Raw genomic sequence first — 24,710 nt, forward strand, 5'->3', positions numbered from 1 at the left:
ATGACTGCAATTCGAACCCGCCACCCTCAGATTACGAGTCGAGCGCCTTAACCGCCTCGCCATGCTGGGCATGATTCTGATTCTGAATTACTTCGTAACATATTTCATATAATTATAAGACTGTACAGAAATTCATACGATTGAGAAAAGCTCTCTCGTTAGCTTGCATCTTCATACTGTATTATACAGTCTACAGTACGTTCCTATCTTGTTTTAATAATCATGAAGACTTCGTCAAAAGTTATATACGTCTGAAAGATTTTTCTGTTTTTTCGTATTTCATGACTGCGATTGCCCATCAATTTTTTTTTTATTAAACGAATCCTACTTCTGTCACCATTAACCTTAACGTTACTCAAATTTATTCCAGCAGTACGACTTTTAGCAACATTCGTTAATACTGATTCTGCGTTCTAGAATTTTCGCGCTTGGCTATTTAAAGGAATATTTGCACACGTAGTCCGTGATTTTAGTGTAACATATTAAAACAAAGAGAGCTAGTCAACAGCATCCACCGTCAATTTTTTACGTGACCGAATAGTGGGATTTGACTTCCACTCCTACACACACAGATATGTATGTAGCACACCATCAATCCCAAAGCGTGGAGCATATTTTTAAGGAAAACGTCAGTACCAACTCAAAATTCTTTGTTTATCATTAACCCTAGAATGGAATTATTGAATGAACTTTCCACTTTTTGCATGCTCGGTTTTGTAGCTAAGAACTACAGGTCTTGATGGCGTAATGGGTTAATTATAACTTCAAGGATATTACTATTCCCCCGCTAGTACAGCGGTATGTCTCCGGATTTACAACGCTAAAATCAGCGCTTCGATTCTCCTCGGTGGGCTGAACAGATAGCCCTTTGTGGCTTTGCTATAAGAAAAACACATAGCTAAGTACTGAAGTGAACGTACGAATTATTTAGGTAAAAACATTTAAAAATGGGTATTTGGTTTTCAAGAAACACGCGTGTGGAAGGTAAAGACGTGTAGCTTTAATAAAAATTCATGTATTGTTTATCCCGAGTCTCAACATTTCGTTTTCCTCACAAAGTGTGCATATTCAACGAGGGTTAAACGTTAAATACTGATTATTAGCCAATACGCAGAACAATGCGATTTGTTTTAATTATGCTGTTATTTCTTAAACGTTACTACACAGCTACGGTTTTTTAAATTATGTATTTATGTCCTTGGTAAAACCCATGCGTAACACCAGCATTTTAAGGTCTCTGTGGTGTAAGAAAAGCCTTGATACGACTGGTAATCTTTGCTCTTTAAAAATACTCGCAAATTTCCCTATTAGTCTGGGTTGGTGAAATGCCGGCAGTGGCCCTGAACCTATGCGACCTTCTACCATATCCGTACTTTTGTAACGATTTAAAAAAGACGATAGCATACAGGACTTCGTTTGTACAAGTTATCTTTGAATCCAATTATTTTAAGAAGAAAAATCCTTTGTATATTTTTACATTAAAATAATTAATTTTCATATTGGTTGCTGTACATGCAGGTTGTTTATTTAACAAACTGTTAAACATTTTACAGTAAGTAAGATTTGATTTTTTTTGTAGAACAGGTGTGACGTGTAGATCACTGGTGCATTCAGTCTGAAGTATATAAGTTTGTCTACATACCTTGTGCACTTGAAAATGCTACACGAGGGCTATCTGTGCTAGCCGTACCTAATTTAGCAATGTAAGACAGTTAGTCATCACCACCCACAGCCAACTCTTGGGCTACTCTTTTACCAACGAATAGTGGTATTGGTCGTCACATTATAACGCCCCCACGGCTGAGCATATTTGGTGTGAAGGGGCTTCGAAACCGCAACCAGTGGTTTACGAGTCGAGTGTCTTAACCACCTGGCCTGCATAGTTCCTAGAATGTGTGTAAAATGACAATGCTACCCAAACAGTTGGTATCAAGTTCATAAAATTCTTAAGATATTTCTTATCATATATCGTATTACTTCGAATTTAAGACGCACCTTTTTCCACATTTTTCCAAACTGAAAATTGGGGTGCGTCTTAAATTCGAGGTATTATTTTTCACTCTTCGGAAGTCTCGGAAACATCACTTTACCCTAGCAACAAAGTTTGTTGAAAAAATTCTGCATCAACAAATAGATTGGACTATATTTTAAAAATAACTTCGCTTAGAAAGACTAAAAAAAAACAACAGGTACAAAACGTCAAATTTTCCGACGTCAGTGCCTCTAGCGGTGTAGTCTTTCGTGTTGTTAAGACGTTATTTAATTGTGTTTGTTATCTTTAGTGCATTTTTTACCCATGGAAAAGCGTTTTACGTACAATGCCGAATTTAAAAGAAAAGCTAAATTTTTGCGCCTGAACAGATTGAGAATTGTGCAGCCAGTAAAATGCACGCAATGAGTGAGGAAAATGTACATCATTGGCTTGGTATGAAAACCGAGTTGTTTTCTTGCAAGATGTGACCATTATGGATTAAATAACTAAGCACACATATAAATTATTCAAGCACACTGATATATGTTGCAACTGTTTCTCAACTCACTATTCGTTGGTAAAGAGTAGCCCAAGAGTTTGCGATGGATGGTGATGACTCGCTACCTTCCCTCTAGTCTTACACTGCAAAATTAGAAATGTCTAGCACAAACAGCCCTCGTGTGGCTATGCGCGAAATTCAAACCACGCTCACCAAACGAATCAGACAGGTGTCTCTTAAACACTCTGATTACTAGAGTTTCATTAAACGTGAAAGCATCCTAATATGCTAGTTTATCTTTAACTCTAAAATGGCCTAATAGTGTAGACTATTATTTAACCTAAAGTAGGCTTAAGGACTATTTCTATGAAACATTTCAGTTGCAGGAATACTTCCAATGAAATGTGCTTCATGTTGTAAATTAACCTAATTCACCGCGAGCTACTTTTCATTTTGAGTTGAGAAACAGTTGCAACATATATCAGTGTGCTTGAATAATTTATATTTGTGCTTAGTTATCTAATTGAAACTGAAGAGGTTACAAATCAGTCTAGCAGTCAAGTTTTAGGCCTAGGTCATCAGTTACCATAATCTGACTGTAGGAAGAACTGTTTGCTTCCAACATTTTCCAAATACTTATATACTTACTTTAAAGAAAGTTTAAATTTAAACGGTTTAGCATTGCAATGCATTGTGAGATTTGTTTAAAATTAAGCACAAAAAAATACAATGGGCTGTCTGTGCTCTGCCCACGATGGTTATCGAAACCTGGATTCTAGGGTAGAAAGTCTGCAGATATGCTGCTGTGCCACTGGACGGGGAGAGACTATTTGTAAGACGTCATTTTTTTTTGTTTGGTACGTATGTCTGAAGTCTGTGTGTGCTTGGCTTTCTGTGTGTGCTTGGCTTTCAGGTTTAAAAAGTGGTAAAAGTAGGTTCACATTGACAAAGTGGTAAAAGTAGGTTCACATTGAAAAGTTTATTTGTTTGTTTTGGAATGTCGCACAAAGCTACTCGAGAGCTATCTGTGCTAGCCGTCCCTAATTTAGTAGTGTAAGACTAGAGGGAAGGCAGCTAGTCATCACCACCCACCGCCAACACTTGGGCTACTCTTTTACCAACGAATAGTGGGATTAACCGTCACATTATAACGCCCCCACGGCTGAAAGGGCGAGCATGTTTGGCGCGACCGGGATGCGAACCTGTGACCCTCAGATTACGAGTCGCACGCCTTAACACGCTTGGCCATGCCGGGCCTCACATTAACAAAGTAGTAAAAGTAGGTTCACATTGACAAAGTGGTAAAAGTTAATGTTTTCTTGGGATTTAACTTTATTGGAACTAGAATTTAAACCCTAATAAGAACGTGTGTTAAACGATAACGTTGGAAAACATTAGGGTTTAGATATAACCATCTTTAATTCTTACTAGTGGCCAGGGGTACTGACCAAGAGTAGCCGTCACTATTACGTCTTTGCCCGACTCTTTAAATGAAATAAAGGAACTAACTGTCATTTTTATAACGCACCCACAGTTTAAAGTACGGTGTGTGATCAGAAGCAACACTTCTCGAACCCTGGATCCTCTGTTTGCAACCCTACACATTAACCAATAGATGACGCTTAATAACACTGCACAACAATTTTTTTTGAAAAGTTTTGCTTCCTGAAAGTTTTTGCTGATTGTGACAGGTGCCTGGTGGGTTTGCACAAATACAGTTTTGGTTTTGTTTCATCACGAAGGAACTCTGAGAATTAGACAGTTAACTGTTTACCGGTAATAACGTATTTAATTGCGTTTATGTTTCTAATACGCTATTAAGTTCAACATAATTAAAAGTGTTTTGCTCCTGATTTTCGTTTGTATTCAATGTCCGGTGCATCACGTTGCAGTGTCCAACAGTAGTCAGCAAGCATTGATGGATTCCAGTTGCCCTGATATCGTTTTTCCATTGTAGCAATGTCCTGGTGAAACTGAATATTTCGATGAAATGGTACGTGATGGGCAAATTTGGATGTGATTTTCGTGATCAGCAGCCAAAAATCTATAAGGAACACCCAACAGTGTTCAAGAAGCAAAAAACTTTGTTGTGCAGTGTAATAGAAGTCAGTACTAACTGCTATTAAACATTTGAAACTAAAACTATAATTACCTACCAGTACATATTTACTTTGAAAATTATTAAGTGATTCCTTATGTCTAATCATTGTCTCTTGACATATTGTATTTTAATATTATATTTTGGAATCACAAAATTTGCTTGCCAGAAATTAGGAAAGACCGTAATCAACGTAACTATCGACAGTTTTGTGTTTCTGTGATATAGTGTAAAACTAAATACAATATTTATTTCTTGTAGAATCAATAAAAATTTGCTCTCCTACAAAAAAAAAAATGTTTATGTAAAACACAGCATACGCTAGTGACACCTCGAGGCGAATGGTTTAAGTGTTTGTGAAAATAAATTAATAAATAAAGCTGTGAATATATCTGATAAAATAATAACAATAATAACATTTCTCATACTACAGCATAATGGTAACTATTATTAAAACTATAATAATTGGTGAGTCTCCCCATGATAGGTCACTACTAAGTTTACGGACTGACAATCCTAAAATCCAAAGTTTGAATCCCTGTGGTGGACAGAGCGCATGTAGCTTTGCGATAAAACGAAAGGTAACTGGCTTTCGTTTACATATGTATCGATTAGAAAAAAGGAGACCATTTTATAGTGAATTAAAATTTGTTTTAGCATCATTTGACACATTTAATCCTCACTTTGTTCGGAATGACTTCCTTAAGGCAGATCACTGATGACCTTATTGAGGTGTTCTTCCATTATAAAGAAAGTAGTTCCTTACTAATATAACATCTGTTTTAAATATATATATATATTACACTGTGTATCTTAGCAACACATTAATAGTTCACAATAAAATTATGCTTGTGACATATTATACCGCTTGAGCTTTCGTTTCATATATCAGTTTTTTTCATGTATTGAGCATGTGTCTGATTTTTGTTCAAGTTAAAAGAAAAATACATTACATGTTCCAGTCTTCATTTGTTGCCTTTTATTTAGAAAAACAAAGCAATGTTTAGAAAATTCCATTATCATCTTCTTCACTGGTTACAGTTGTGCTCGTACGCACTTTATATACACACAGTTTTAGGTTTAGTGACATTATTAAAATGATATTTATAATCTGTAGTCGAGAGACATAATAATATCAAAGGAACTGTATACAGATATACACAGCAGTAAACATAGAAGCTGTCCACTAACTGCATATCTGTTTTTTTTTTTCCTTTTTTGAGATTTAAATAAATGGTTTAAAGGTTAATAGGAAAACAACAAATTTTGGCTTAAATCCACCAGTTGTAACAACAAATATTTCAAAACTTGTGCTGAGGTAATTGCAAAAGTCGTTTCCTTAGCTACGTTTCTTCTATTCCTGTATAGATAGGTGATTATTGTCTTTACTGTGATTTCTATTCGGTTGTCCGTGTGTGGCTAATAGATAAGTGTTTTTAGTTGCTTCACTATAGTTACATTTATTTCTCTCCGTATAACTCAAGGACAACTGTTTTTAGTTGCTTTTATATCGTGTATAGTTAAGTAACAATTGTATTTAGTTACTTTTAGTTTAGTATCCCAGTAAAGCTAAGTGACAACTACTGTCCTTTTGACAACTTACTTTACTGTCCTGTATAGCTAAGTGACAACTGTTAGTTACTTTACTTTACTGTCCTGTATAAGCTTTACTGTCCTTTACTGTTCTGTATAGCTAAGTGACAACTATTTTAGTTACTTTACTGTTCTGCATAGCTAAGTGACAACTGTTTTAGTTATTTTACTGTCCTGTATAGCTAAGTGACAACTATTTTTAGTTACTTTACTGTTCTGTATAGCTAAGTGACAACTATTTTAGTTACTTTACTGTTCTGTATAGCTAAGTGACAAGATTTTTAGTTACTTTACTGTCCTGTATAGCTAAGTGACAACTGTTGTTAGTTACTTTACTGTTCTTAACTAAGTGACAACTATTTTTAGTTACTTTACTGTTCTGCATAGCTAAGTGACAACTGTTTTAGTTACTTTACTGTCCTGTATAGCTAAGTGACAACTGTTTTTTACTTTACTTTACTGTTCTGTATAGCTAAGTGACAACTGTTTTAAGTTGCTTTACTGTTCCTGTCCAAAACAGGAAGTTTCAGTGCATTATCACTTCCAGCGGGTCTATAACGTTTTCAGTTTCCATGACGAAGTAACTATCCCATTCTAAACGGTGTTCCCCTGGTGGTTATAACACATCACGGTGTTCCCCTTTTTCTCTCCTATTAAAGCACTGTTGGATTAGAATCGCTTATTAATCGCCACCTAGCGGCTCAGTGATAAGTCTGACGGCTAATAACATTAAAGTCAAATTTATTGGTGGGTGCATCCCCGATAACCCATTGTGTAGTTTCGTGTTTAATAAAGAAATATATTTAGCTACAACTTACGTCTTACCTTTCCATCAAACTTTATCAAAGATCGTATCAGATAATCGCTCTGACGCAGTGTGTGAGAATGACGTATACAGCTTAAGTTTTTCTTATTCACTTATACTGTTCTCAGTAACAACAAAACAATGTTCTCTGTAAAGCTAGCAGTCGAACACAAGCTAAGAGGAAAAGGAAATACATAATCTGACTGTGCGCAGTTTATTCATTTCTTTTATTGGCTGCGCAAGTCGAGAAGCACACGCACGTGTACAAAACGTTCCCTTTTCTTACAAGGTGAGGGCTTGGCCTCCTCGAGAAAGAGATGGAAGTGCGTCTTCGCTTGGAAAATTGATAACAGGGGGCGGTTTTGTATGATTTAGTTAGTTGATGACTAAATTCTGGTCTTAGAGCAGTGTGAGTTGTAAAACTGGTATCAGTGGACTGTGTGTTTAAAACGCAGAGGAAAACAGAGGAAAGCGATTCGTCCTATTAAGTTTGTCATTAATGGTGTTAGCTGATTGAGGTTAGAGTGGTGCCTGGAACAAAGCAATTCCTGAATTAATTCACCTGTGTGTAACAGGTTACTCAACTATTCAGGTTAAGGTTTTCGAAATACTCAGTAATTTGGGTAACTAGGCAATCTTCAATTGAGAGGAGAGATTCGTACATGGAGAAACAGTGAAAAGGTTCGTGTAGAAGGCTGTCGATATTAAAGTGAAGCTCTGATCGTGTAACTTATATCACATTTGGAAGTTTCGTGATCCGTTTTATGTAACTTCTTCAAAATAAAGTAAGTCTCGTAGTTTTATGTTGTTTCTTTGTAAAATTAGACGAATATTAACAAAATTTGGGTGTTTAGCTCTAACGATTTGATTATGATTTTGTAACCTAATCCATCACGCGTAATTAAACCACATGAGAGGAGTCAATTTGTGTTTGTTTAGATTGATCAGTTTGGAAACTGGCGAAAAGTAAATCATCAACATTGATTTCAGAATTTTGCACAAATCCTTACACACGACTATCTGCGCATAGCCGTCCCTCATCATGATCTGACAGACAAGAGAGAAGATTTTGATTATTGTTAATTATAAAACTACATAATGGACCATCTGTGCTAATCTGGTTTGGAATATATATGTAAAAATGTCTCGTTTGGGTTGAGAAATCTTTTCACGTACTCAACCCAGACGAGCCGTTTTACATATATATTCTCTACAAGTGGGTTTTACATCACTGATCTCGCTTTGGGTATAGACTATTAACTTTACTAGTATAAAAGCCTAACTAACAAACTTGGTTCCTTCAATATGCATTTGCAACTTTGCAGCCCATAAATAAACATAATAAAGAATCTTCTAACTTCAGAAAACCAAAGTCTCTCCTGAGCAATATCTGCTTTATATAAACGTGTTTCTTAGTAACATGAACCTTTGTCTCAGCATCCACTGGTCACAGTTATTGTGTTTTCACACCAACTGCATTATTACAATTGTTCCCTTAAACACTTCTCTTCATACCAAACAACAAATTCATTTCACTCTATGTTAAATAAATCATAGGTATAAAAAAAATCATTCCTTCATAGGCTTTTATAAGGCAGAAAAAGTAAAGAAATTTAAGAGCTATTTACACCTATGTTAGCGATAAATTCAACTAAAATTAGAGCAGGCAATCAAAGAAAGAATTATTGTACGAGGGAAAGTGGAACTGGATTCGTATAGCTCACCGAATTCGAACGTAATCGACTGACTAGCTGACCGATATTCGGTTTTTATGATCCTGACAAGCCTTCAGAGTCTCCGCTGAGTCATTGGGGCGGGAAATGGCTAGAGGGAAAGAAATTACTTAACAACTTTCCATGGCCAAGTATGGGCTGCTATCGGAAGGTCAAAGAGTTAGAATTGATAGTTACGTGCCCACGGCTCTAAAGTGCAGAACCAGCCGTTTCAGCAAAGAGTTGTGAACTATAGGATAAGATAAGTTAGGCTAAGTCCAGCCCGGTAGTTAAACGTGCTGTTGTAAACGATCTGTGAAACAACTGCTGAGAAGAAAATAATTATAATTAGCAATTCGCGTAACTTAATGAATTAGATTAGGTTTGTTTGGTTTGAATTTCGCGCAAAGCTACATGAGGCCTATTTGCGCTAGCCGTCCTTAATTTAGCAGTGTAAGACTAGAGAGAAGTAAGCCAACCCTTGGGCTACTCTTTTACCAACGAATAGTGGGATTGACCGTGACATTATAACGCCCACTCGGCTGAAAGGGCGAACATGTGTGATGCAAGGGAGATTTGAACCCGCAACCCTTGGATTACGACTCGAGTGCCTTAACCAAGCTACTCGAGAGCTATCTGTGCTAGCCGTCCCTAATTTAGCAGTGTAAGACTAGAGGAAAGGCAGCTAGTCATCACCACCCACCGCCATCTCTTGGGCTACTCTTTTACCAACGAATATTGGGATTGACCGTCACATTATAACGCCCCCACGACTGAAAGGGAGAGCATATTTGGCGTGACGTGGATTCGAAACCGCGACCCTCATATTACGAGTCGAACGTTTAAACGACCTGGCCATGCCAGGTCTTGGTTTTCTTAAATGGAAGTGAACAATGCGCAAAATCACCGAAACAGGTGTTTTCTGTTACCGTAAAAAAAATCATAAAATAATAATTAAGTAATACATAAATGTCCACGATTAACGTAGAATAAAGTATACTACAGAGTAAAAGAGTAGCCCAAGAGTTGGCGGTGGGTGGTGATGACTAGCTGCCTTCCCTTTAGTCTTAAACTGCAAGTTGAGAGACGGATAGCGCAGGTAACCTTCGTATAGCTTTGCGCAAATTCAAAAAACAAACAAAAATTATAAGTAGGTGGCGCTCTCTATCCACCTGGTTTGGAATTATAGCTATGATGATTAAAATGATATGGTCGGCGTTACTTGATGTAGCTGACAGATGAATAAACTTACATGAATTATCTATAATTTTGACTCCGTTTCACTTCACCATATGGTGGCATAAAATAATTTAGCTTTGTGAATAATGTTATAACGTTTCGTCGAATTCATTATTCGATTTTATACAGTGGATCAACTGTATAACGACATTATAAAAACGTCACCATTACAAGAGGCCTAATGGCATTTCTTTGGTTTACTAAGCCAAGCTGTGCTGATGAGCCTTGAATAGACAAAAACTACAGTGAACAGCAGTGGGTATGGCCAATCAAAAGAATGCAATAGGCCTCTACGTCACAGATTCTCTTTTTAATTTTACCTTTGGTGGAAAAAAAGAAAATAAAAGAAATCTTTAAAATCTGTATAACAATTATGTAACTGTGAAACTAACATGTTTATATCAACTAGTTTCACACCTACTTCTGTGCAAAAGCTTTCTATTATTGTTAATCGAAGATACGTCATTTTTAATGTACTCGTAAATGTGAATTACAGGAATAGGTTTATTAAAAGATCATTTTTTTTCGTCTGTTAACAATCGTCAGGCAAGCTCGAAGACAACTCGTCGCAGTAACTGCAAACTATTAAAGCACTTTAGCGCCATCTGTACAATTCTTTCTATTTATTTTTGTGTAAAAAATAGTTAAATGCAAATTTTTTTAACTACTTATTCCATTAGCTAACACTTTTCTTTTGACAGTTATGAAAGCATATTACTTAGTTTTACTGCTGCTTCTTCCATATTCTGTGACTGGAGGCGACGGAGACGAACAGTTTCGTGTTAAAAGACAAGGTAAGTTTATTTACGAACATTATTATAGAACTGGAATTTATTCTTTTAGTAAGCGATTTGCTGGGTACGTGGATTTATTTTATCATAATTGTGTGTTTGTAATTTTAGCGTAAAGCTCCAACACAGTAGGTTATCTGCTATATATCTTCCCGAAGATCTAACCCTAATTTTAACGTTATAAACCCTAAAGCATAGAGTTTTAGGCTTGGTGATTAAAGCAATTGACTCGCAATCTAGGGATCATGGGTTCTATTCCCAGACACCAAACATGCTCACCATTTCAGTCGTGAGGTCATTATAATGTAACAGTCAATTGACCCATTGGTTGGTAAAAGCATAGCCCAAGAGTTGGCGGAATGTTTATTAGCCACCTTTCCTTTAGACTTCCACAGCTAAATTAGGCATGGATAGTGCAGATAATCCTCGTGTAGCTTTGCGAGAAATTCAAAATAAACCCAACCGTACAAATAGGGTTTGAATTTTATATTCAACCACACTTCAACACTTGACAAATAAAACACCTGAAACTATTTGAAAAGTTATAAGCCATTCACTGCCACTTGTTGCCTTTTTCCAAGCTAGAGTGACGCCATTTTTGTTAATTTTTATTTTTAAATACATTTACTTTTATCTTTGGTTCATGTTGGCCTGATTTGCATTGCAGGTTTTATTTAGAAATTAGTTTCTCGTTGACTCATGACGAACATTATAATTAACTTGCGTGCAGAAATGGTTCTGACACTGCTGGCCAAAATCTTAAGGCTAAATATTATAAAAAAAAATACATGCATTTTGCGTTGATAGACTCAACCACTTATTTGAGTAGAGCTTCAAAAGATAAAAATAAGAAAGGGGAAAATAAAAATAAAAAATAAAAAATTAGCATTTAATAGCGAAAATGTGAATATTATGAAATTAGCCTAAATACTAGCTGGTCAGAAGTTTAAGACCATGCCAAAAAGAAGTCCTAAACAGGGTAAGAAATGCCCAACAAGAAGTTTCAGTAGTGAGTTGCACGGCCGTCATTGCGAATAACCGCAAACATTTATAACATTCATCAGACACAGAAAGTCCAGAAATTTCATGATATTGAGTAAAGTTATGTTTTTTCCATTCAATGTAAAGAATTAACTAGAAACATTGGATTAGATCACTCATTTTATATGCAAGATACAGAGGGACAACCAGCAATAATCTCTTGGATTAACTAGAAAAACAACATCCTGATTATGTTTAAATATCTGTGTGTGGATCGTGTGTTTTAGGAACTATGTGAAAACAAAGTCGTGACTTCACGAGCACTTTGGTGCACGTGTGTGTTTTAAAAATGTGTTTACAGGGTATAAACATCATCGGTAATTCTAGGTAATGTGTGGAAAATGATAGACATCCTAAAATAACGAACTAAAAATGTTTATCTTTTATCTCGATTTTAGGTTTTCGTCTAAATTTAGGGTCTCGTTCGCTACTTTCAGGGTTATCAGATGTCTTGGGACAGTTTGCCAAACCTAAGCAAAATGATAAGTTCTCAGAAACGGCTACAGAGTTACCTGACTATGATTACAGTGAATATAGAAATGACTACGAGGAAGAAACGTCAGATTCAACGAATAAAACGTTGCAGGATGTTGTTCAACAGTTGATCAAGGTAGCGCGTGGCGTGTATCCCATCCCTTCGGGCAGATCAGCCCTTGTCAATCTTAACGCTCATCCCAGCGAGAGGTTTCAGTTTTGTAGGACCCCCCAAGAACGAACCCGGTCACTGCCGCTACATTCAACATTGTCTCTTACCGGAATTTGTCACAGACTTTTCTAAGTTTGTGAGTTACGTTTGTTTTATCAACAGTCGTTATGTGGGTGCTTGTTGCCCAGATGACCACCCAGCAGAGAACATTCCGGCAGCTTTAACCACAACCACAACCACAATACCGGAAGTTCATCCTCCAATACAAGATCAACAAGACAAACCATTTCGGCCACACAGACCGGAGAGACCAAATAGAAGACCGGGGCGTCCTAACAGAAGACCAGGAAAACCCTTCCAGCCAGGACGTCCAAACAGACCAGGAAGACCCTTTCAGCCAGGACGTCCAAACAGACCAGGAAGGCCCTTTCAGCCAGGACGTCCAAACAGACCAGGAAGACCCTTCCGGCCAGGACGTCCAAATAGACCAGGAAGACCTTTCCGGCCAGGACGTCCAAACAGACCAGGACGACCATTTCGTCCAAATGGAACTGAAAGACCTTATGAACCAGAAGAACCTGAACCAACTCCTGAACCTACGCTGCCTCCTACAACTACGCCAAAACCCACACAGCCTCCTCCACCACCTTCACCAGAGACGTCTAATTCACCTTACGAAGAAGGTTTATTTTTATTTTCAAGAGTTATTTATTTATTTTAAAGTAATTTGGTGTAGAGATGACTTTGTAAACCGTTGAGGATGACATATGTGTTATTATTATTTACAAAATGAGGTTTCCGATGTGAGAAAGATTTAATTATTTTCTTCAGAATATTGCTCATTTAAAAACACATTAAATCTTAACATATTTTACAACAATAGGGAATCCTCAATAGCCGCGGCTCTAAATATTGGGTTGAGGAATAATTCGTGAGTGTTTTTTCAAGTTAACGAAATATATTCATAAATGAAACGCTTTCGCAAAATATTTCATGTCATTTGGTAGATAATTTTTTGCTCTAATAGATGGTGTGTTTGATTTTCATATGTCTTTAATTTTTGCTTTCATTTTCAGCTCATTAAATGGAATGTCAAGTGGACAAAATCGAGCATTTTCGACACCATCTGCTTTTCGCATTTCATTTCTTGCAATTTCATTTAAAACAATGCATACTATATACCTAGGTATTACATGAAATAAAGTGTCATAATAAATGTTTTGGGTGCAATGTGTTCATACATTGAAGTATTGTACAGTCTTGCATGTAATGCTTGAATGAAATTATTTCAAAACGCTCACGAATTATTCCTCAACCTTATAGATCTCAATTAGATCACGAGACGAATTTACGAACTAAACGTTTGTTTATTTGTAAGTAAGCACAAAACTATTATTTGTGCTCTGTCCACCATGGCTATCGAAACCCGGTTTCTAGGTGTGTCATTAGCTGGGCTGGGGCTGTAAAGTTTGCATGTGAGAAAACACAACAAATAATTCAGAGACATTCTACGAACCGTGCCTAAAAGTCAATAGTATATAATGAATTTAGAAATGATGAATTTATTTTTATCTTTAACGAAAGAAAATAAATGATTCATAAGTAGAATGGAAAATGACAATATATGATGTTTATATTGTAACTGTACTGTAAGGAGTTTCTTATATATAGCTTTGTTGTCCAGGGCATGAGCCAGATCAGAGGATGACAGCTATGCAATCTGTTTCATCTGATCACACGTGAACGCTCACACTCAATAGGCAGACTCATCACTAAATGTTAACACTTCACCATACTCACGTTTAAACAGTGGAGCGTAACGGATCAAATGCGAACTTTCACATTAAGTACGCGCACTAGCCGATAATTCTTTGCCATTAAAAGGTAGGCTCGGCATGGCCAAGCGTGTTGAGGCGTGCGTCTCGTGATCTGAGGGTCGCGGGTTCGCATCCCGGTCGCGCCAAACATGCTCGCCCTTTCAGCCGTGGGGGCGTTATAATGTGACGGTCAATCCCACTATTCGTTGGTAAAAGAGTAGCCCAAGAGTTGGCGGTGGGTGGTGATGACTAGCTGTCTTCCCTCTAGTCTTACACTACTAAATTAGGGACGGCTAGCACAGATAGCCCTCGAGTGGCTTTGTGCGAAATTCAAAAACAAACAAACAAACAAGCCATAAAAAGGTACTTTTGTGTTATGTTTGAGTTTTTGGAAATCACTGGATTCTCTGATGACTGAGATTTGTCCGCTGTAGTCGAACTAATCCGAATTATCTATAAAATTAAAAGAAATAGTTCTACAAATAAACGATAGGCGTCATGAGCTAATTAATTTATTTTGCCCCAACGCATAAGACAAGTTCAGCTGACCTCGATATTTTAATTCAACAATGGCATAAGTTTATTATCACATACAAAATTATTTTCTTTGTTCAGGTAAATACCACAATAACTGTATAATTCTAGGTACCACATAACTTGTATAAACATTCAAATAATAAATTAATATCAGAATTATATTCACTACTTGATTTTATGGGGCTTTTAAATCTTAAACCTATTAAAGGCAATTTTAAATGTATTTACTGAATGACTAGATATTGAACGTTTAACGGTGAGCAGTGCGTGTTTTTGCATTTTCAAATGATTTTGTATTATAGGTTTTCTCGACAGCTAAGCAGTGAAGAGCATGCACTTCATTCTCCCACTTCTTGTTTTTCTTTAAACTTATTTAATTATTTAAAGTTTCCTTAACTGTAGCTTCTTTAGGCTGTGCTCTAACCCTAAAATAAAAGAAAATGGCTCGGAGAAGAGTTGGTAAAATTATCTCCAGCTGGCTAAGTTTACAGACTTACAATACTAAAACCGGGGTTCGATTTCCACCCAGTGGACACAGTAGATAGCCCTTACGAATTTGCTATAAAACGAACAAATAGATCTCTAAAATTATTGGTATATTTAATTGCAAGTGTGTCTGTCATCTGTGGCTTATGGCTGCAACGTATTACAAAATAGGTTATAAAAGTTAAGCAGTTTAAACTGTTAGTCTGTAAGCATAGTTATCTAGGGTAGATACTTTAGCGAAACAGCGTGATCAATCAGTTCGACCAACTTGATGTGGGTAATTTATCATGCTTATGTTGTGAACTCTAAACCAAGCTTCAAAAGTGTAAAGGTAATATTGTATTTATTCTATTTTAAACACACTTAATGTTTCCATAAAACAATTCTAAAGATAATATTGTATTTATTCTATTTTAAACACACTTAATGTTTCCATAAAACAATTCTAAAGATAATATTGTATTTATTCTATTTTAAACACACTTAATGTTTCTATAAAACAATTCTAAAGATAATATTGTATTTATTCTATTTTAAACACACTTAATGTTTCCATAAAACAATTCTAAAGATAATATTGTATTTATTCTATTTTAAACACACTTAATGTTTCCATAAAACAATTCTAAAGATAATATTGTATTTATTCTATTTTAAACACACTTAATGTTCCCATAAAACAATTCTAAAGATAATATTGTATTTATTCTATTTTAAACACACTTAATGTTTCCATCAAACAATTCTAAAGATAATATTGTATTTATTCTATTTTAAACACACTTAATGTTTCCATAAAACAATTCTAAAGATAATATTGTATTTATTCTATTTTAAACACACTTAATGTTTCCATAAAACAATTCTAAAGATAATATTGTATTTATTCTATTTTAAACACACTTAATGTTTCCATAAAACAATTCTAAAGATAATATTGTATTTATTCTATTTTAAACACACTTAATGTTTCCATAAAACAATTCTAAAGATAATATTGTATTTATTCTATTTTAAACACACTTAATGTTCCCATAAAACAATTCTAAAGATAATATTGTATTTATTCTATTTTAAACACACTTAATGTTTCCATAAAACAATTCTAAAGATAATATTGTATTTATTCTATTTTAAACACACTTAATGTTTCCATAAACAATTCTAAAGATAATATTGTATTTATTCTATTTTAAACACACTTAATGTTTCCATAAAACAATTCTAAAGATAATATTGTATTTATTCTATTTTTAAACACACTTAATGTTTCCATAAAACAATTCTAAAGATAATATTGTATTTATTCTATTTTAAAACACACTTAATGTTTCCATAAAACAATTCTAAAGATAATATTGTATTTATTCTATTTTAAACACACTTAATGTTTCCATAAAACAATTCTAAAGATAATATTGTATTTATTCTATTTTAAACACACTTAATGTTTCCATAAAACAATTCTAAAGATAATATTGTATTTATTCTATTTTAAACACACTTAATGTTTCCATAAAACAATTCTAAAGATAATATTGTATTTATTCTATTTTAAACACACTTAATGTTTCCATAAAACAATTCTAAAGATAATATTGTATTTATTCTATTTTAAACACACTTAATGTTTCCATAAAACAATTCTAAAGATAATATTGTATTTATTCTATTTTAAACACACTTAATGTTTCCATAAAACAATTCTAAAGATAATATTGTATTTATTCTATTTTAAACACACTTAATGTTCCCATAAAACAATTCTAAAGATAATATTGTATTTATTCTATATTAAACACACTTAATGTTTCCATAAACAATTCTAAATCAGCTGTAAACAGTTTATAACTGGTTTTTAGTTTCAAATGTATCCATTTTACGTTAACGAAAAAAAAAAAGATTTCAGGTCTAATGCATATTAAAATGTGATGGTAAAATATATTCCATTCAAACCGAATAATAGTGTTTATAATATATTATATCAGTGAATTTCTGTTTGTTTCTCACTTATAATGCAGAACATGTGCTCAGGTAAATCTATGATAATACGTATGCGATGTTCTTGTTTCCTATGATAATACGTATATGATGTTCCTTGTTTCCTATGATAATACGTATACGATGTTCTTTGTGTCCTATGATAATATGTATACGATGTTCTTTATTTCTGGTATAATGGGTGTACTTGTTCTTTCTTAGTATGTGGCCTTAGCTTTTCGCACGAGAATAATAGTTGAGGAAAAGAGGCAGATCCTGGCGACTGGTTATGGATGGTATGGTTTTTGGTTTGTTTTGAATTTCGCGCAAAGCTACACGAGAACTATCTGCGCCAGCCGTTCCTAATTTAGCAGTGTAAGACTAGAAGGAAGGCAGCTAATCATAACCACCCACCGCCAACTCTTGGGCTACTCTTTACCAACGAATACTGGGATTGAGCGCACATTATAACGCCCCACGGCTGAAAGGGCGAGCATGGTTGGTGCGACGGAGATTCGAACCCACGACCTTAGATTACGAGGCGAACGCCTAACCTACCTGGCCATGCCGAGCCTGGATGGCATGGTAGAAAGCCGAAAGAATCTCATATTTTCAGTTAGATTTATAATGAAAAGTCCTTTACGTGTACGATGCGACTAATAATCTGCGTAAAAAAATTAAAACATACCAACACATTTGTTGAAAAGAAAACTTTTCTTCAATTTATAAAGAAATTAATTAATAAAAGTGCATTTACATGAGAAATGGGTTTTAAAATACATCAAAACTAAGAACGTGTGTTTAATGTATTTTGATAACACGTGTTCAATCTCGTCGAAACAGATGTGGTTACAAGTTAGAGTGGGAGGGAAGAACACAAGCCATTTCTCAGTCGGGGAGAGGGCTAAAGAGAGCTCCATGGAAAAAAATTGAGGGGGCTACGTACGCTCTTTATTGTGTGCACATACATTGTAGTATTATGGAAGAGAACAAACTTTTTAATAGCAAACATTGTTCGTTAGGTGCAGACGCTACAAAGGAAGTTGAGGCCCATTTTGTTGTAGCTCAAGCCCCACAAAATCCCCCACTTCCCTTACTGTCACTTCTTAACCATACAACACCATAAACTGACAGCTATTTCAAGCATCAACTTCACTGACACGTTCAGTGAACTAGTTAATAATGACTTTATTGTATACATGATATTTATAAAGTATCGCCACCTATTGGTCAATATCGAAACAATTAAATAACCCACTTATCATTCTTGCAGAAACTATTGCCAATTATATCATCCTTTAATTATATCATAAGCAAACAATTACCACAATATCCCTAATATATATATGGTAGTCAACAAGAAAACATAGATTATTTATGTTATTAGAGCTGAAAGATCCATTCTATTCTTAGTGATTACAGTAGATGGGACTTCTTAGTTTAGTACTTACTAAAATTATTTATTGATCATTGGTCTTGAACTTTCCGATTTTATTATATGTTTTACTCTCAAACAGGCTGCTCTGATACGTGGACCAGCAGATCTGACTGGCCAGTTCTGTGGTGGTGCGCTCATTAACAGATATTATGTTCTTACTGCTGCGCACTGTACAGAAGGGTACGTTGAATACGTCATAATTTTAAATGTAAATAAATAAATATAAATATTTATAGAAATCGTCAACAGAGGACGCTACTATGAATAAATTTAAACGGGATGGTTTTCTAGGGTTTTATGCAAAGCTACCTAATGATGTATTTCTGTGCACTCTATGGATTAAACCCAGATTTTGCATGGTAAGTCTGTAAACGTAATTCTCTTACCCACCGGAGAGTTAAACGAAAAGACTTAAAATATTCGTATGTATAACAAATTATGTAAATAATAATTATTAGAAATATTATTATTAATATTTATTACTGCAGTTTTTTTATCTGTAACAAATCAAGATATATGATTTCTTGGATAGTGTTATGTAGAGCGAAATGAATTCACCATTCACTCATTACAAAATGATTATATTTTTATTATTACTTTGTTTGTTCTTGTTACGGAAATTACACAAGAGACTAAATCTAATTGTTGGGACAGGTTTTCACCCTCATTTGTTAATAGTTATTATCCATGTTATATGTTTTAATTGGAAGTTCAAGGTTTCAGGTTTTTTGCTTTTTTCAAAAGTGCTTATTTAAAATTTTGTCAAACAAAATCTGAAATGACATAACTGAGTTCAACTTTGCCCTCATCAGAGGCCATACTGAATGTTGTAATTATTAACTTTTATATATATATATGTGGTTTTTTGATCCTAGAAAATGTATTAAACTAAATCTAGAAGTAACAAAGGTATGTTTAACACTGAATTAAAGTTATAGCTGTTGAGCTGAAAACGAATATAAGTTTAACCGGGCCGTTGTAAGTTCTTTTCCTTAAATACTGGGTTTTAGAAAGGGTGTTAGTTCACTTACGTACTAATTACGGTAACTGCTGATAGTATCGAGTTACAATGAATATATCCAATCCAAAAGCAGTCGTTTTATACGTCAATGTATTGATTTTTAACGGTTATTTCATACTTGATTGTTTATTTCTGAATTTCGCCCAAAAGTTACTGAGGGGGCTATCTGCGCTAGCCGTTCCTAATTTAGCAGTGTAAGACTAGAGGGAAGGTAGCTAATCATACCTACCACGGCCAACTCTTGGGCTACTCTTTACCAACGAATAGTGGGATTGACCTTTACATTATAACGCTCCCATGGCTGAAATGGCGAGCATGTTTGGTGTTATAGGAATTCAAACCCACGACCCTCATATTACGAGTGGAACGCCTTAACACGCTTACGTTGCTGGCTTCCATACTTGAACCATATGAGTAAGTTATTCTTTGTATTATAGGGAAACAGCAGACAAAACCAAGGTGAGGTTAAGCGAGCACGACTTTAGTAAGACAGATGATACCGTCTAAATTGTTATTTGTATTGTATGTTTACAGCATAAGTTCAAGTTAAGGTTGGGCGAATACGGCTTTAGTAAGTCAGACAACAACCATCTTATGTTGTTGTTGTTTGTATTCTAGATTTACAGCAGATAAGATCAAGGTGGGATTGGGCGAACATGACTTTAGTAAGTAAATAATATCCACTTTGTTGTTGTTGTTGTTTGTATTATAGATTCACAGCAAATACGATCAAGGTCAGGTTGGGTGAGTACGACTTCAGTAAGACAGACGATAACTCTCCTACAGATGTCGCTGTCGCTGAAATAAAAAAGCCACCCAAATTTTGACAAAGTCAGATACTACAACGATATTGCGCTATTACGACTGAAAACCCAGTGACGTATTCAGATTTCATCCGTCCTATTTGTCTGCCAGATCCACGTAATGATCTTCGAAGCAAAGTAGCTACAGTGATTGGTTGGGGAACACTAGCATATGGTTTGTATTCTTAATATATATTATAATAATACCCTCGTACACCATGGTGAGTGTGGCAGCAAAGTTATAGATCTGTTTGCTAAGTATTGTACTTTTATTTCTAAACCAACGAAAGTATTTATTTTATTTTCCTAAATAACAGTGATATATATATATATATATTATTTAGGAAAGAAAAAACTAGAAATATTTTGATTTTATTTTTTATTTTATAGTTTTGTTTTGTTTTATAAAGCTACTCGAGGGCTATCTGCGCTAGCCGTCCCTAATTTAGCAGTGTAAGACTGAGGGAAGGCAGCTAATCATACCCACTCACGACCCACTCTTGGGCTACTCTTTACCAACGAATAATGGGATTGACCTTCACATTATAACGCTCCCATGGCTGAAATGGCGAGCATGTTTGTTGTTATAGGGATTCGAACCCATGACCCTATTACAGAAACTTAAACGACCTAAACCACAGGTCTTGGTTTTCTTAAATGGAAGTGAACAATGCGCAAAATCACCGAAACAGGTGTTTTCTGTTACCGTAAAAAATCATAAAATAATAATTAATAATACATAAATGTCAATGATTAACGTAGAATAAAGTACACTCACAGAAAAAATGTTCAGGTTAATGTTTTTCTAGTTAAGCTAATCGCTACACAATAAGATAGATATATAAGACTTCAGCCATATTACTGGGACCTAGTTAGTACGGAGTAAAATATAGTTATATGACCGTTCCCCACCGCCTTTTAGGATTGCTTTAATGATTAGATTTGATTGTTGTCAAGCGCAAAGCTACAGAATGGGCTATCTGTGCTCTACCCCACGGGTATCAAAACCTTACAGGCTTACAGATAAGACATCGAGAGGAGGTGAACGAAGATAATATAGCGGTGCCGAATACACATCGCGAAACTGTTTTACCTGTTTTAACAATATTAAATGTGCACAAGCATAAACATGTTGTGTATCTGGGGTCAAACGGATTGACCTTGTGGTGGCGCTTTGGGTATCAAAACTGACAAGCCGGGTTCGAATCTCTGCTTTGTTATTATAATGTTACCCGCACTTAAAGCTGTGGGTGCGTTATAAGAGTGACAGTGGATGGCAATATTGACTGGCTTCCTTCTCTATGGTCAGTAATTCAAAATTAATTGCAACAACTAGTCCTATTTTATAAAAAACGATCACAGGTTTCAGTTAAAAACAAAACTTTATTATTTTGATCTAGGATCGTTAGCTATCTCATATTTGTGTATTTATTCATTAATTACAGTCTTGGTTTCTTTAAATTCACGGGTTCTAGGATTTTATTACCAATAATTTTTTGATTATTTGAGATAAGAAATATTATTAATTTTTGTATTCACAAAATAAAGCTAGCATTTAAAAATGATTATTACAAAATAATTTATTCGTATGAGATTTACCAGTCCTCCGCTGGTACAGCGGTAAGTATAAGGATTTACAACGCTAAATTCAGCGGTTCAATTCCCCTTGGTGGTCTCAGCAAATATCCCCATGTGGCTTAATACAAGAAAACACACACACACGTAAATAGACGTACCAAATTTTGATTTTTTTTTTTCAGGAATTAATTTGCATTTAGTATTTTAAATATGGTTAATATTTTTGCCACTAGGTGGTGCGTCGAGCAACGTCCTGCAAGAAGTTGACATCCCAGTCTGGGATAATGAAGAGTGTAACAAGACTTTTGTTCAGAAAATTTCAAAAGTATTTCTCTGTGCTGGCTCCAAAAATGGTGACAAGGACTCGTGTCAGGTAATCCATAAACCAAAAATACATCAACCTAATGATATAATAGGTTTAAAACACCCAATATTAAGTGTGTGTCTTGAAAAATAAATCATTTTTTACGATATAGTTGATTTCTCTGTTGGTTATTTGTTTTCTTTCCATTCAAAAAAAAGGTTTTGAGTGGTAAACAGTTTGACTGAAAAGAGAAGTTAAGCCTAATACATCAAACAGAGTCAAAGCACATAATATAAGCTTTTGTTGTTTTTAATTACACCCACTTGTTGAAGTGCTTTATTTACTGATTACAAAACACTTTCATAACATTTAAAATTATTTGCTGTTTAACTGTGTATTGTGTTTCATAAACAACTCTGAAAATACTGCAGAGATAGAGTGGTCGGACGTGTTGTAATGTGCTCTGTTTTACCTTTACTACTCATGGGTTTTAAGAATTACCCAATAATTATTAATTGGAAGACTATTAATATGGGAAGTTCTGGGTATATGGGACACACTTTAACAGCTTAGAGAAGCTGCACAACAAATAAAACAGTGGAATGACGTATTATATAGGGACACACTTCTAACTAGCTTAGAGAAACTGTACCTAACAAATAAAATAGTGAAATGACGTATCATATAGGGACACACTTCTACTAGCTTAGAGAAGCTGTACCTAACAAAAAAACAGTGGAATGACGTATTATATAGAGACACACTTCTAACTAGCTTAGAGAAGCTGTACCTAACAAATAAAACAATGGAATGACGTATTATATAATAAGTCTTTGTTGTTTCTTTGATGACATAAAAATACCATATCCAGTTTATATTAACTTGTATTTTAAACCTGTTGCTAGTTGATTTTATGACGTGTGAAACTGATGTAGAGATCCAATTCTTCCTAGTTATAGTAACATACTATTAGCATACGCACGCTTTATTAAACTATATAGCACTTAGAAATTCTTGGCTCACTTTTAAGTATCTTAAATTGTATATTTCAGTATAATAATTCTGAATAGCTACCAATATGAAAAGTTATGAATTTTATGGGTTTATTTGGAATTAACTTAGACCACCTATTTAAAAGTAACTCTGGATGTCTACTAATATGGAAAGTGCTAAATATATGAGGCTGATTTCGAACTAACTTAGACACAAATTATATCAGGGAATCTGGATGTCTAATAACGTGAGAAGTTCTTGATATATGGGGCTGACTTTGAATTAACTTAGGCCATTTATTTCAAGGTGAAACTGAATAGTTATTAATATAGCAAGTTCCAACTAACTTAGACTAGTTATTTAAGGACAAAACTAGATTATTATTAATATATCAAGCTCCGACTATTCTGGACACGCTTCAAACTAACATAGATTACTTATTTCAGGGTGACTCTGGAGGGCCACTGATGTGGAGGCTCCTAATCGCCGATGGACATTGATTGGAATTGTTTCGTGGGGCATCAGATGTGCGGAGCCAACTATCCCGGTGTCTACACCCGAGTTACTGAGTTTTAGACTGGATCAGGGAAAACATTTCTAAATAAAATAATTATTAATAATTAATAATAACGCTAGCGTTATTTACAAACAATTCTTTGAAAATGTAAACATGGAACTATTAATTGGCTGTCTGTTTGGCTTCTTTAATTTAACTTACTTGGAAATATTTGACAGATTAATCTACCAGTATCTGCTTTTATTTTGAAAGCTTCAAATAACACAGGCCTGCAAATTTAAACTTCATAAGTTGTTTTAGTTTTACTAACCTTCCAAAACGATTGGTATGGTAGAGTTATTATTTTATTGATAAGAAATGTTTGACTTCCTCATCTTCAGATTAACAAAATAGGTTTTCGTTAACCTGAAGATGGTCTAGGAGGGTCAAAACGTTGTTTCTCCTTATCAATAAAGTGTTAATAACCATACCAGCCATTCTGAGATACATTTTATTTCAAGAAAAGATTTTCCATAATTCGGTTACGCGAAAGCGATATTCATTTTCTTTTATCACGTAAGGATTTTTCAAGTCAGGAGGGAAAAAAACTTATTTAGATCAAATTATTATTTTCTTTACTAGAACGAACAAATATTAACAAATATATAAATAAAGTGAAGAAGAGGGAAAAACATTGATGTTAAATGAATGTGCTTCTTCATTCATCCTGATCTGTGTGTGTGTCTCTTCTACTTCAAAACTACGTGTTGTGGTCTTTATTCTATGTACTGTGTCTAGTATCTCGTTCCAATGCCCAGTAGCAACCAGCATCCTGCAAGTCAATGACCAGTAGTGACCAGT

The 24,710-nt window shown here is 34.8% G+C and overlaps 1 pseudogene across 1 annotated transcript; it reads left to right on the forward strand.

Annotated features, from left to right (window-relative positions):
- The first annotated feature begins 10,621 nt into the window (after positions 1-10,621).
- Positions 10,622-24,151, forward strand: LOC143227313 (uncharacterized; annotated as a pseudogene). Its single transcript, XR_013014986.1, has 9 exons — positions 10,622-10,712; positions 12,149-12,249; positions 12,365-13,108; positions 17,258-17,270; positions 17,478-17,512; positions 18,734-18,834; positions 20,388-20,653; positions 22,290-22,429; positions 23,800-24,151. The product of XR_013014986.1 is annotated as an uncharacterized LOC143227313 (transcript).
- The last annotated feature ends 559 nt before the right edge of the window (positions 24,152-24,710 follow it).

Source organism: Tachypleus tridentatus, chromosome 9, assembly GCF_004210375.1.
Source record: "Tachypleus tridentatus isolate NWPU-2018 chromosome 9, ASM421037v1, whole genome shotgun sequence".
Lineage (NCBI taxonomy): Eukaryota > Metazoa > Arthropoda > Merostomata > Xiphosura > Limulidae > Tachypleus > Tachypleus tridentatus.